The sequence below is a fragment of the Eschrichtius robustus genome, chromosome 7 (assembly GCF_028021215.1).
Source record: "Eschrichtius robustus isolate mEscRob2 chromosome 7, mEscRob2.pri, whole genome shotgun sequence".
In the NCBI taxonomy this organism is placed as follows: Eukaryota; Metazoa; Chordata; class Mammalia; order Artiodactyla; family Eschrichtiidae; genus Eschrichtius; species Eschrichtius robustus.
In genome coordinates, this window is record NC_090830.1 from 100,243,288 (window position 1) to 100,257,520 (window position 14,233).

General features: G+C 40.1%; 1 protein-coding gene across 9 annotated transcripts in view; it reads right to left on the reverse strand.

Annotated features, from left to right (window-relative positions):
* Nucleotides 1-14,233, reverse strand: part of SGMS1 (sphingomyelin synthase 1) — a 302,362-nt gene that overhangs the window by 255,147 nt on the left and 32,982 nt on the right. For all 9 annotated transcript variants that reach the window (XM_068548131.1, XM_068548135.1, XM_068548129.1 and 6 more), the window contains one exon: nucleotides 12,874-12,968. The gene's annotated coding sequence lies outside the window, so the exon portion shown is untranslated. The remainder of the gene's footprint in view (nucleotides 1-12,873; nucleotides 12,969-14,233) is intronic.

Genomic DNA, 14,233 nt, shown 5'->3' on the forward strand with positions numbered 1-14,233 from the left:
TTCCATTTCCCCACAGTGAGCACTGCTGCATCTGGAAGGGAGGGAGCCAGAGGGGCACCATACGGTACCCAGCACATCACAATGTTTGAGCATAATTACAGCATAATAATACATAATGGTATGATAATAACATCCTCTGCGTATTTAGCACTTACTATGTGCCAGGTGTTACTGTATGTGTATAGAGTGTACATGTCTCTGTGCACATATATATATATATAAGATAGATATAAAAATCTACATATCAACATAGAAAACTCATATATTTTATATATTTGATAATAAATATATTAATATATTATAATTAGTACTATATATATATATAAAATCTCATTTAATCCTTAAAATAACCCTGAAGCAAACAACATTCCCATTTTACAGATGAGAAAACTGGGGTTTAGAAAGGTGAAGTAACTTGCCCATGGTCTCAGCCAAGATGCTAGGATATACAACCAGATCTGTTTTGTCTAATTCTAAACGTGGGCTCTTACACACCATATCACCAAAGAAGGTTCCAAAAATTCCCAAGTGGGAGACAGTAGCCTCACCAACCCCACCACCTAACACGGATCTGCCCCAGCTTCTGATCAGAGATGCCCCACAAGAAGCTGGGTGATGGACGAGCTAAAGCAGCTCACCCTGCAGGCGAGACCCAACTTCTTTCAACAGAAGCATGGTCAGCTTGTCCTCGTTATGGACCCAACAGTAAATCTCTCAAACAAGGTTATAACCGTGGCCTCCACAAAAGGCATCAGATACTGGGGTCTCACGTGAAAAGCCAGCAACCTCAGAAAACCCTCACCAAGTACCTGATCTTAGACCCTCTTTAGACACCCTTGTCTCCACTGTCCTCCCAGCAGCCACCACAGCTGCAGCTGGAGGAACACGCCCCCTTTCAGCAAAACAGCCAAATGCCATAAATGCCACCCTTTCTTCTCATCTCCCTCCAAGAGCAGGAGGGGTCCCACAATGGATAGGATATTTCATTCACACTCTGTCTGAAGAGCAATTTTTCCCATAGAGAAACTGGGTAGTTAAAATTCTCAACCAGATGAGGGGCCTATTCATGGCAATCTCAAAGCACAAATGACAAAGCTATGGTCTGCCTCACACATTTTTTGAATCACAAAATTATCTGTCTCATAAGTTTAACCCTTCATTTCTTGATAGCACTTTTGATGTTATACATTACACTATCACGTATGTATGTGATAAACCTCTGCCAATAGAAGTTTGTTAAAGAATACAAATCATAATTATCACATACTAAGTGCCAAAATCATGTTGGCAACAGAACGAAATTTTAAATAATAAAATGCCACAGGGCATATAATGTAAATCACTTGGAAACTATACGTATTTGCTTCTTCCTTGATTCTTTATTCAGGAATCTATAAATACTACACAGAGCTGGGGCTTTAAGCCCTGGGAGTGAAGTAGCTCTAGCAAGATCAGAAGCTGGCAGTTTCTGCAAAGAACTGTCGTAGCTCTCCTTTTAATTAAAAAAAATAAAAAAAAAAAGGAGGTTTAGTTTCCATTGCTGACCCTCAGAATGCAGAAAATAGAAAACTCAGGCTGCTTCAATTAAGCTGAGAGTAACCAAGGAAATATTCTGCTCATGCTTGGGTCAGAGCTTTAAAAGTGGAAGCATGGAAGAGGCAGCAACGCTGATAATCAACGAGGGTGACAAAACTCAGAAAACTCAGGCTGGACGTTGGTCAGCTAACTTGTCATCATTTGCAAGTTTCCCTCTTAGCACTAAAAACTCTGGTCTCTGCCTGTGAAGTAACAGACAGCGCCAGGAGGTCATTTTGCTACTGTATATATAGTAAGGGAGAAGGACACAGAAATATAGAGAGAGGAGTTACTAATTTAACAAAAAGGGTTCCTTCCTAACTGACAAGAATTCACAATTTATTTATATTTAGCTTTTTAAAAAAACTCAACAACTAACAAGGAAGATCTACAGTACTGTGCTCCTATTAATTTTAATTCAACCTCAAGACAGTAACTAAACTTACCCCTAGATTGTTGGTGGCTTTAATAATAAGAGTGAGTAACTGACTTTCTAAACGTAGGTAAACTGTGAATCTGATTTCCCCAAAGGTTGATAGAGTAATAAAAGGCCAATATTTTAAGTAGAAAGCAATTTCTCAGTTTTGCACACAGCTCTGCACAAAAAAAAAGGATCTTGGGCAAGCTTCCATAGCAATCAGCATGGAAGCAGAGAGGTTTTCCTCTCCTTTCCTTTCCCAGTGGTGAAGTTATAGCTATTAAAGAGCTGCTGCTGTGCAGAGCTGCAAGTCTTCTGAAAAGAACTTCTGTTATCTAATCGCCACCAGGCCAGGGACTACCATCTCAGTTATCACCCAATGACCAAGGCATTCCTCTGAGGGGCTGTGCCCCAGTAAGCGGGAAGGAAGCATGGGTATCTGCCAGAGGACACGCCCAATGTTCAGAGAGGACAGAAAGCAACTGAATTTATCGCCACAAGGGTCACATCAGGAGATAACCCAATAACCCAGGGTCAGTTGGCCTATATTAAAGGAACCGCACTGCCCTCCCCAAACCTGCTTAATTTTTGCAGCGACCTGCTATCAGAATTAAGGTTAGTTTTTTACCTACTCTCTGACGATCTGAGCTTGAATGCTTTGTTGAAGCATTTACTAGGGATCAAAGTCACAAACACAGCCTCACTCCCCATGCCACATTTATGTCCAATCCCTCTGGCCCGCGGCAGTGCCCTTTGTGGGTGGTCAAGGACAAACAGCATTAAAGCCTATTATTGGGCTTTTCATGTAAGAAGGCTTAATGTGTCAGCTGCATTTTAATCTAAGAATTAGATGCTTACCCTCGGAAAACTGCTTTTAGAAACATCAATAAGGATTTTTTTTAAGGATTCTTATTTTTTATCTCAAAGCCCAATTATTTATAAATTTATTGGTATTTTACATCTGAAATGAAAGCCTTTAACCAAGAAAAAGAGGCAGCTGCTGCAGAGTTAACAAGAAAGCCAAGATCTCTACTGAGGCAATCTAAATATATATCTCGCCTTAAAAATAAAAGAACACCAGCTAAGGCTCACCACTGCAGGTATGTGTCTGACCAAATACCAACGCTACAAATCCTGCCCTGGATTTTTAAGACTTCTATATTGACTTCCAGTTAAAGACAGTGGACAGACACACATATTTAGTTCCTCTCTCTCCTAAACCCCCAATACAACAGTTATTGCTTTTTAAAGGCATAAATCCACAAGGACAGAGATAACAAGAGAGATTTAAATGTTAAACTTTTTAAAGCCGGAAATCAATTTGAAAATGGCAACTGATGTAGCAGACCCAAAGAAGCCATATCTTCCAATTTATGAAGCCCCATTCTTAAACATGAACTGACACTCAAGGATCATCAGCCATGTAAAGAAAGTATCTAATATGAACGACGGAAACAAACAGGAAAAAAAGCAAGTTAATAAAAATCATGAGAAAAAGAAAGTTTCAAAAAGAAAAAAAAAAGTATAATTATCTCCTCAGAGAGCTAAGAGAATACTCTAATAAAAAAACAAGACTCTATAAAATAGAAGCATCCAGAGAAGAACAAACCAAAAACAAGAGCTGTCAGAAAATAAAACATGATAACAAACATAAAAAATTTAATAGAAAGATTAGAAAGTAAAGTTGAGGAAATATTCTAAGAAAACAGCTTAAAAATAGAGGTGGAAAACAGGAGTAAAGATCACAGTCATACTACAAGTCAGTCAACACCTAACAGGAATTTCAGAAGGAAAGAACAGAGAAAAGAGGGGGAAAAGTCAGTAATGACAGACTTCAAGAAAATTCCTAAAAATGAAAGAGGTGAGTTTCCAGCCTGAAAATGCCCATTCGGATCTCAGCACAATACATGAAAATAGACCCTCCCCACCAAGGAACATTATCGCGGAAGAACTAGGAGTCCGAGAGAAAAAGTAAGAAAGATCGGTCACCTGACAAGAATTGGGAATCAGAAGGTCTTAGATTTATCACCACTAACACCGGAAGCCTGAAGGCAATGAGCAAATCCTTCACTATTCTGAGGTTCAGAGACTTCCAGTCTAGAACTCTACACCAACCAGACTGTACATTAAATAGAAATATACAGCAGAAACTAACACACCATTGTAAAGCGATTATACTCCAATAAAGATGTTAAAAAAAAAAAAAAAAAAATATATATATATATATATATATATATATATATATATATATATATGATGCTCTCAGACCTAAAACCACTCAGTCTTACCTCCTGTGTAATTTGTTAGGAAGGTTACAGAGCATGTGGTCTGCCAAAATAAGGGAATAAACCAAGAAAGAAGGGAATATGGAATGTGGAAAACAGGGAAGCCCATAGAGAAGCAAGATAAGAGAAATCCCCAGAACGGTGCTGAAGGAAGAGTCCATCTCAAGGCGTGGTGCACAGCAGGCCTGGAGAGGATATGGTCTAGACTGGTACAGGGTCTAAGACTCCAGGTGAGATAATGTCAAGAAGATAAAATTGATAAAATACCTAAGATATTGGGAGGAGATTCACATGGAATGCTGTTTGTGGCTAACTTAGTGATAAGTGCACAAAATTTTTAAAAACAAGACAATTATTAAATCCAAGAAAAACTTGTGTGCAGGAAAGTTAAAGTAATCAAACTATACTATATAGCGTACCTGTGAATCCTGTTTACACAGTATAAGATAAACACCAAATAAGAAATTGGGGGGCAAGGAGGGAGCAACAGAATAAAGGGATAAGAGGTCTTGTGGAACTACATAACCCTTTACAAATCAAGCTTGTATAACTTCAATAAAAACAAAAACTAAACTTTAAAAATATATTTCTATACTTAATATTTCATTAGTATACCACCTGATAGCTTACAAAATACTTTCACATGTGTCTAATCATTTAACTTATACCAGACTCTGCAAGTCAGGTTACCTCCTTTATAAAGATGAGAGAACTACCTCAGGGAAGTTAAGCAACTTGATGAGTGACACAGAACAACAAGGGGGCAGAGGCAGAACTGGGAAGAGAGTGGCACGCTCAAGGTGTGTTTGACATTCACAGTATGGTTGATACGAATGATGTGGGTAGGAGTCTAAAGGGAGATAAGCCAAATCAAATTTTGGAGTGCAGGGTTCTCAAACTTGTGTGTCCATAACACTCACCTGGAGTTCCACTTATACGAGGTATCCAAAGTAGCCAAATTCACAGAAACAAAAGTAAAATGGTGGTTACCAGGGGCTGGGGAAGAGAGGAAGTGAGAACCATTTAATAAGTATAGAGTTTCAGATTTGCAAGATGAGAAAGTTCTGGAGATCTACTTCCCCACAATGTGAATATACTTAACACTACTGAACTGTACACTCAACAATGGTTACGATGATGAAGTTACGTATTTTACAATTTAAGGAAAAAAGAATCACAGAGAGCTTGTTAAAACACTGATGGCTAGACCTCAACCCTAGAGTTTCAACTCAGTAGGTTTGGGTGGGACCTAAGAAGTTCTGCTTCTAACAAGTGCCCATGTGATGCTGATGACGCTGTTCTGGGGACCAAATTTTAAGAACCGCTGCTCTGGTTCAAAGGTTCTCAATCCTGAGCTCACAGCACCTTCACCTGAGATCCTAGACCAAGTAAATAAAAACATGAGCTGGGGAGGGGGTACCTGGACATGGAGTGCTTTTATAGCCCTAAGGGTGATTCCAGTATGCAGGCAGTTTGAGAGCCCCTGGCCTGGAAAGTGGCCCATGCCAACTGGCAGTACAGCGTGTGTGACCGCTACAAGCAGGCCTGGGGCCACTCAGCCACATTCTGGCTCTGCCTCCGTTTCATCATCTACAAAATAATGGTCATGGAGTTGTTGAGACTATTAAACAGGATAATCAATAAAAGAACTCAGGGCAGTACCCATCACACAATGAATAATAATCTTATTACTTTTGTTGTTGACTTACAGGAAACAAGGTTGCCCTTGTTTTTTCAGCTATAAAACAGGGTCAGGTTAAAGACAATGAAGAATCTATTAATATTCAATCCCAGACTACTAAACAAGACAAAAAGCTCCCAAGGACCTAAGAACAAAGTAAGTGGGATTAAATCTAAGAACCTTTTATGATTCCCACAAGCATTTAGCAAACCAAGGGTCCTTTCTACAGAATTAGTAGCTAATCCCTTTACTCTCTGAATAGGTGTTGTTATTTGGAGTATAAATACCATTGTAAAAGCAGGTGTTGGAATCAATACTCAAACACCACCACCTTCATCTAAAGAAACAACATAATGCGGTGTGTTCACACAGAAGGTAATGTCAGACCCAGAGCCGAAATTCCTGAAGACATCTACACGGTAAACAATTTCTTGTCAAAAGAAACTGAAAATGAAGACAAAGGCATAGTTCAAATAGGTTTGTTCATTCAAGAAATATCTGAGCACCTCCCACATACCAGGCACAGTGGCAGCGAGGGAGGGCAGGCCACTCACTGCAGGGCAGAGTTTTTCATGCAGGGAAGCGGGTGGGTCCGCCCATGAAGCAAGCTTTGGGAACGCCGAAGTGCACCCTTCTTCCTCAAAAGCAGTGTAGGGAGAGCCAAAATTGTGGTTTCTGCTGAGTTTTTCTTCTCATGTAGAGCTGCATATTTGGGGTGGGGTGTTAAAGATAATCCACAGTAACACAGTGTCTTGAGTCCACAGTCAGTACAAAGAAATCATTGTCTACATCCTCGGAAAGCAACATGACCCTCCTTAGATGTCTGGGTCACACCAAAGTCTGAGTCCCCAGGGCAAGCCTCCTTCATTAAGTCATTTGAATAATTTCCCCACAAAACTGTCTCACCGTTGTGGGAATATATTCTTTTTTTTTTTTTTTTTAACATCTTTACTGGAGTATAATTGCTTTACAATGGTGTGTTAGTTTCTGCTTTATAACAAAGTGAATCAGTTATACATATACATATGTTCCCATATCTCTTCCCTCTTGCGTCTCCCTCCCGGAATATATTCTTAATGAGGAAAATGGTGTCTTTTTCTAGACAGAACTGGCTAAAGGCCTTGGAAGCAGCATTCTGGGGTGGTGTGAGCCTCTCTGTCAGAAATTACATCCTCACACCGTACTGATGGGTTCAAATCGCCTCCCAACCCCAAAAATCTTGGTTTCCTCTAAAGCTCAGAATTACTGGCTCTGATTAAACAATCAGCAAACATCTCCTGAGTGAGTGCCAACCCTGGATACGGCTGACTGTCCCAAGCCTGTGCCCACCAGGGTGGAAAAATTCTGTGCCAATGTCCTCCCACTGATGTCCCCTAAATATCCCTGGGGGCACTCTGTACCTGGGAAGCTAAAGATCGGCTTGCAAATAGAATATGTAAGTAACGCTGCCCTGGCTTGTACATGTAGGTACATCCAAACAACAGGCCTACTTTGTAGGAGTTTTTCCCTCTCTGCTTCTTTGATTGATTATTAATCCAAATGCTCCACAGTCATTACATAAAGGCAACTGTGGGGACAGGGAAGAAGTCAGGAGACCTGACTGATGTTGGTGCCCCCTTTACAGGCCATGTGACTCTGGACTTCCACAAGCTCAACTGTCACTCTGCTGGCAGGGCTGTCTCAAAGATAACAACAATAACAAGGGACAGAGGGACCAGCATGTATCAGGTACTGTTCTAAGTGCCCTACAAATACCCATTAATTTAATCCTTCCCAGAACCTTATAAGGTAGATACCTTTATCCCCATTGCACAGTGAGGAAACTAGGGCACAGAGAGGTGAAGTATTTGTCAAAATCTTATGCGGCTAATAACTGAGTCCGCACAGTCTGGCCCCGGGAATCCATGTTCTTAATCGCTTCTTTATCCTGCCTCCCTGATGCTTCTTTCAAGTCAAACAAGTGAATACACCTGAAAATGCTTTGCAAACCATAAAAAGATACATTTATTATTATTATTATTATTAGTTTGCCTCCCAGCATCCACCGACCCCCCCTAATTTCTGTACTTCTGGTGGGAACCATTCCCCACTGTCATCAATCAATGCTTCATCTTCAGCTGAAGAGGTGCTCACCTCAGACACTAGGTGCGAAGCATATGACCTGGGCAATCCAGTCAGGATGGGCCCATGTCCCTGGCCACAGTGACTGGGCCAGCGCTAGGCACCAGGCCAAGACCATCATCTGTGCAGTGCCTTGGATGATCATTGTAATGACATCAACCTGAAGCTGCTGCAGGTCTCACCTGTAGCCCAAGAACATGCAGCCAAGAATGATCCTCATAACATTGTTTGGATCCCCAATCTGGCCCTTCCTGAAGTCAGATCCATCTCTAGACTTTCAACCACCTGAACCAATAAATCTTTTTACTTAACATAGTTTGAATTGGGTTTTCTGTTACTTGCAACCAAGAGAATCATCCTGATCTCTTTCTAAAACACGTTTCGTTCTATCAAGCTATATTCAGCTGCACTTCAGTCCCTTCCCTCTCCGAAAATAAAACTTGAGAGACTGAGAAAGTAAATGTTAATTAGCTAGCCTTGACAAATTAAACACTCCTGGAGCTGGAGTTCTTGACAGAAGAACTCCATATTATGTAGAATAGAAGATCCAGTTTTTTTAATGCCACAGATCAAGTGTCTGGCCTATCATCAAATTTGTTTCATAAAACTTTATTTTTAACCAAAGCAGTTAAGCCTGCAGTTTTCAGCTTTGCAATGAAAACAACTGTGATATTTACTTCCTCTCAGTCTTCTCATTTTTCAGTTACCCCTAAATCCAAACCACTACCAAAAATTAACTAAAATGAAGAATAAGATCGAGTTTTTAAAAACATTTTAAACACAAGAAGCAGAAAGTTGTGTATGGGTGTATATATCATTTCTTCCTCAGAAAGAAGAGGAACTAAACCTTAACCTTATTTATTAATTTTGGCAACAGAAGAAATCAGTACGAGTTTGAACCACATTCACTGAACTATTCATTGCACCAGCTAACATTCCTTCCCTATAGTTCCTTCAGACAAATTCTCATAATTAGATTTCAGAGGAAAGCACCATTGGTCACCCAGACCACAGCCTCAGAAGGTGCAAGTAGCATGCCACTGGACGTCAGATGGCTCCTAAGGCAGTGTATAAACACTGTCAAGACTTCATGCGTTTTCACATCTTCAAATTATTACACACAGCTAAATAACTATGGTGACAGGCCAGTCATAGCCCACATGTCCACCCGTAAAGCATATATGAGCACATATAAAAATGCTAATTGAGTGAAGATGATGTTAAAAACCAGTTTCACACTCCTTGGAGAAAATTTAAAAATATTTCTCTATTTTCTATGTTCATTACATTGCACTCTATAGCCTCCTATTAAGAAGAAACAAACTTTAATGACCTTGAGTAAGCAAGTAGATAAGCATACCAACAAAGATAAATTTGTTTAACTACATTCCAAACTTTATTACCTTGTGTGCTGTTCTTTCTGTTGAGGCTTATTTTTTCTTATTATCATGGCCTAAGACTGAAGGTCTGCTTGGCTTGCTTTGGTAAGCTCTTCAAAGATCACAGCCCTATCCAGACAGGCTGCTTTCAAACAATCTTTGTTACCACGTGTAAACAATTAGGACCTCTGAACACATAATTATTTATATGATATCATACAACATACTTTTTTATAACTGAATTAACCATTAGATTACACAGAATAAGTGTTCATCAAATTTATAAAATTAACAAAAATAGCCGACATACTAGTTTAAATTTGAGGATTTCGTAAATCTATTTCCATATTACACTTTTGTTCTGATTCACAGAAAGCACAACCCTACAATGGAACTTCAAGTTCATTGGGGTCTCTGTAAAGCCCACAAGGGCAAGAACCATATCTGACTATCATCATTTTACGCCTGACATACAATAGGCACTCTGTAAATATCTGTTGGATAAATAAATGAATAAATAAAGGCATTAACACTAAAAGTAATGGGCTCACACTATTTCATGACTACAGAGGTTATTATTACTATGTCCTTGCTTCGATGAAGTAAAGCAGGAGTTGACAAACTTTTATGCAAAGGGCCAGATGGTAAATATTCTAGCCATCGTGGTCCATGTGGTCACTATTGCAAATGCTCCACTCAATCTCTTTCACAACTATTCAACTCTGCTGTCGTAGCACAAATGCGGTCATAGACAATACATACACAAATGAGCACGACAGTGTTCAAATAAAACTTCATTTACAAAAACAGAATTTGGCCATAAAAACACCCAAATCCCATGGGAACCACTTTCTTATAATGAACACTCTATTCCCTAAAGGTTGGACATTGGTGGACTTGCTAAATTCAGCCAGACATGTTTTGTTTTGTTGGGTCAAAAATTGGGCAGGGCATATATACTCATTCCCCACAGCTCCATCACTCCTTACTGAGCAACCCCGCCCCCTACTAATTTCCGTCATGTTACAAGCCTGGCCCACGCAAGCCTTTGAGTTTACATCCTGAACTTTACAGTACAACTGGTTTCCAGTGATGTGGCCCATACCCGTACCTGTGAATCTGTAACCACAACACAGGCTCCTCAAGAGCAAGCCCATGACTTGCAACTCTTCACCCTTCATCTAACACCTAATATCAACACCCAACGAACTTTAAATATTTATTGACTGCCTACTGTTTGATATAGTTACTGTCTCCTTGGAGGGGGTGTAGAAAGAGTTACAATGACAGACAAAAAGATGGAGAAAACGTGCCAGCTGAGAACAAAGAGAAAAGGGACATGGTGAGTCACAGGAAAAGCAACAGGAATCATTACAGGACTGAAAAACCAATCTCTTCCAACTGTGTCTCAACCTTCTATCGGCTGCCGGGATTCCTCCTTCGTATCACAGCAGAAGCTGGGCAGAGGTTGGACAACTCGGGACACTTCAACGGTAACCACAATGAGGATAAAACCTTGGTTAATCCTCATTTCTGCCACAGGGTGCTCTGAGTGGATGAACCCAAAAAAAATCACCTGCATCTAACAGAAGGAATAAACTGCTGGACTCTCACACAACGGTATGCTCTACAGCAATGAAAATGATCAATCCACAACTACATGCAACAAGATGGAGGAATCTTTCTAATACATTGTTGAATGAGGAAAGTCAGACACAGAAGAGTACGATCTGCATTATACACACACACACACACACACACACACACACACACACACAGAGAAAGACAGGCAAACTAATTTATGCTCCTAGAAGTCAAGAGAGTAACTCCCCACCGAGTGGGTAATGTCCAGAGTCTAGTGTCTAGAGGAGGCATAAGGCTGTGGGGAAAATGTTCTGTTTCTTGATCTGGGTTCTGGTTACATTAGTGAGCTCAGTTTGGAAACTGCATTGAGCTATACACTTACAATATGCATATTTTCTGTATATATATTCTATTTCAATAGAACGTTTAAAAAAAAAAATTCCCCCATTTCTAAGTGGTCCAGGACTAGAGAGCCAATTGAAGGCCGCACACAGAGCCCCATATGCCTTCCCTTCCACCATCCTTCAGAGCCTCTTGCCTCATGTGGAGCCCCAGGCACGCCTCCTCATCTTTTCTAAGCATAACCAGACAGAGGCCAAGCAGTGAGAAAGCAAACTAGATCATTTTGAGATATCTGTAATTCCAGTCCCAGTGTCTTCGGAAAGTTAGTGTCTTTCAGAAACTTTACTGCTGTCACTAACTTTTTGTTCTAAATCAGAAATGAAAATATTAAGACGACTCCACTGCCCTAAATGGCTCACTTAAACAGACTTCTTTTAAAATAACGCTCTAAGTGGGTAAATCTAGTTCATAAACATGAATGAAGAAATGCTTCAACACTCAGGGCCTCCAGAAGAAGATACTGTAAACAAAATGTAACTGAGATTAGAATGTAGAACAGCAAGAGCAACCCTGCAAGCACCCCAGAGCTGTAATGACCGACTGTGTAAATGGCCCTCATGGGTAGTACTTACAACTACAATCAGAGCTGAACACACATCTTTAAGACTTTATGTAAAGTTTCAACTCAGGTAGTCAAATTATGGGGCTGGGAATCATTCTGATTCTCTCTAATGTTGATCTTAATATACTAACCTCAACTGGACATTACCACTCATATGCTTTTCCCATTCTCCTTATAAGTTCAGGCTAAAAAATCAATTAAGACCTTTGGTCACATTAGATCACAGAGACTGGTCTACTTGTGAATGCTGGTCAGGAAGGAGGGAAGAGGAGTCATCAGATCCTCTGACCTAACAATAAACATCAGCTACAGCGGGCCAGATGGGCAGATTACCAGGAACAGAGAAAGCACAGTAATCCTCTCTTATACAGGGCACACGCGTAGTGCAAATTCCAATCCTTTATATCCCGATGTTTTTCACATCAAACAAATTCACTATATAGGTCTGTCCATTAAGTAGTCACTGTTTAAATATTTTTTAAATCTGACCTTATTTATATCAGCCAGGAAGGGAACATAAATTCAAAATTACATCTTTTAATAGGAAATTGTAACTGTGTTTAATTAAATGATTCTGTCATGGAGTTTATGAATGTTCTAAAATGTCTCTCAGGGGAGAATATTCTTATTTTTAGGAACTGCATCCCCAAGAACTGAGGATAAAATGTCATGATCTCTTCAACTTACTTTCACATGTTTCAGCAGAAAACAGTAGAAACCTACTACACACACACACACACACACAGGTATACACAATGTGGCAAAATGCTAACAATTGTTAAATGTAAACTCACTGTACATTTTTTAACTCTTCAGTATGTTTGAACATTTTTATAATAAAAAGACACACAGAAATCTTTACTGACCTTTCAAGTGGATGGCCGTCTTCTTTTTCCTAATCAAAAACGAATGGCTAAATATGCCCAGAGGCACAGTTACGGATGTTCATGCTGCCCTCGCCCTGCAAGAATAAGCAAAACAACACGTTACCACCAAAGGTTTTTATTAAGTTAATGCCATTTCAGTTGAGACAGTGTTCTTAATATATGTCAAGGCTGTAGGTTAAAATTCTGTTGAAACTGTTTTTTAAGCAAGGAGAAAAGTGAAAAGAGAAAAAAATAATCTCATCACATATTGAATGTGGGGAATAACCACTGGCCTGACCCACTCGAGGAACTTCTGGAACAAAGGAATTCCTCAGGAAGTTTCTTTTAATTCACATAAATTTCAGGGCAGTGATGTAGCCTAAACTTCCACTTGAACAAAAACTGGGGCTTCAAGGACCTGAGCTGGACTCTGACTTTGGATTCTGAGACTACACTTAGAAGGCACTCATGTACCCTCGCAGAACCACACCAGACGTGCTGCTCTTCCTGGAGTCCTTTCAGGCAAAGGTATTCAGACCGGATCTACTACTACACTCGACTATAATACGTGCTCTAGGGCACAGTGGCCCGGGGGCCTGATGCCTCCACCACACCTCATCTCTTGGCATTACCTATTGCATCTGATCCTCGCCACAGCCCTGTGAGGCAAGCGGTGTTTACTGATTCCATTTTCCAGAGGAGGCAGCTAAGTGTCAGAGATGATACAGCACATTCAACTAGAAAACATCAGACATGAAACTGCTACTTAGGTCTTCTGACCTCAAGCTCAGGGCTTATCTCACTAGGAAAGGAGAAAGCACAGTATTTATATCAGCTAGGAAGGGAACATAAATTCACAGGCCATCCCCACGCTCCCTACCCCATAACATGAAAGCCAACCTGAAAACCAACCTCAAAGCCAAACAGCCAGACAACACAGCCACATGTCATTGTGGGGAAGAGGCGGGGAGGCGGGGAGGGGCATGCACACGCTGCAGTTTACTCCCTGAGAGTATATATTAATAATCATTCTTAATAGTACCAATAATACTATAATTATGATTACCAATTACTATAATGACTATTAGTCATTATACTTCCCTTTGAAACACAATGACCCTTAATGTATTTTTGACATTTTATATATATTTCATTTTTCTCCCTTCTTTCTCAAGAAAGCACGCTATTGGCCAAAGAAAGTAAAACAAGGCTCACATGGCACCCCAGGTAATTTTTATCGCTGCCACACAAAAAGGCAATTACCACTCGCGGTTGAAGATTTTCCATTCATTTTTATAAAAGGCAAAATACAATAGAATATAATGGCACAGACACTGACTGCTCTGCCAATAAAGTTGGA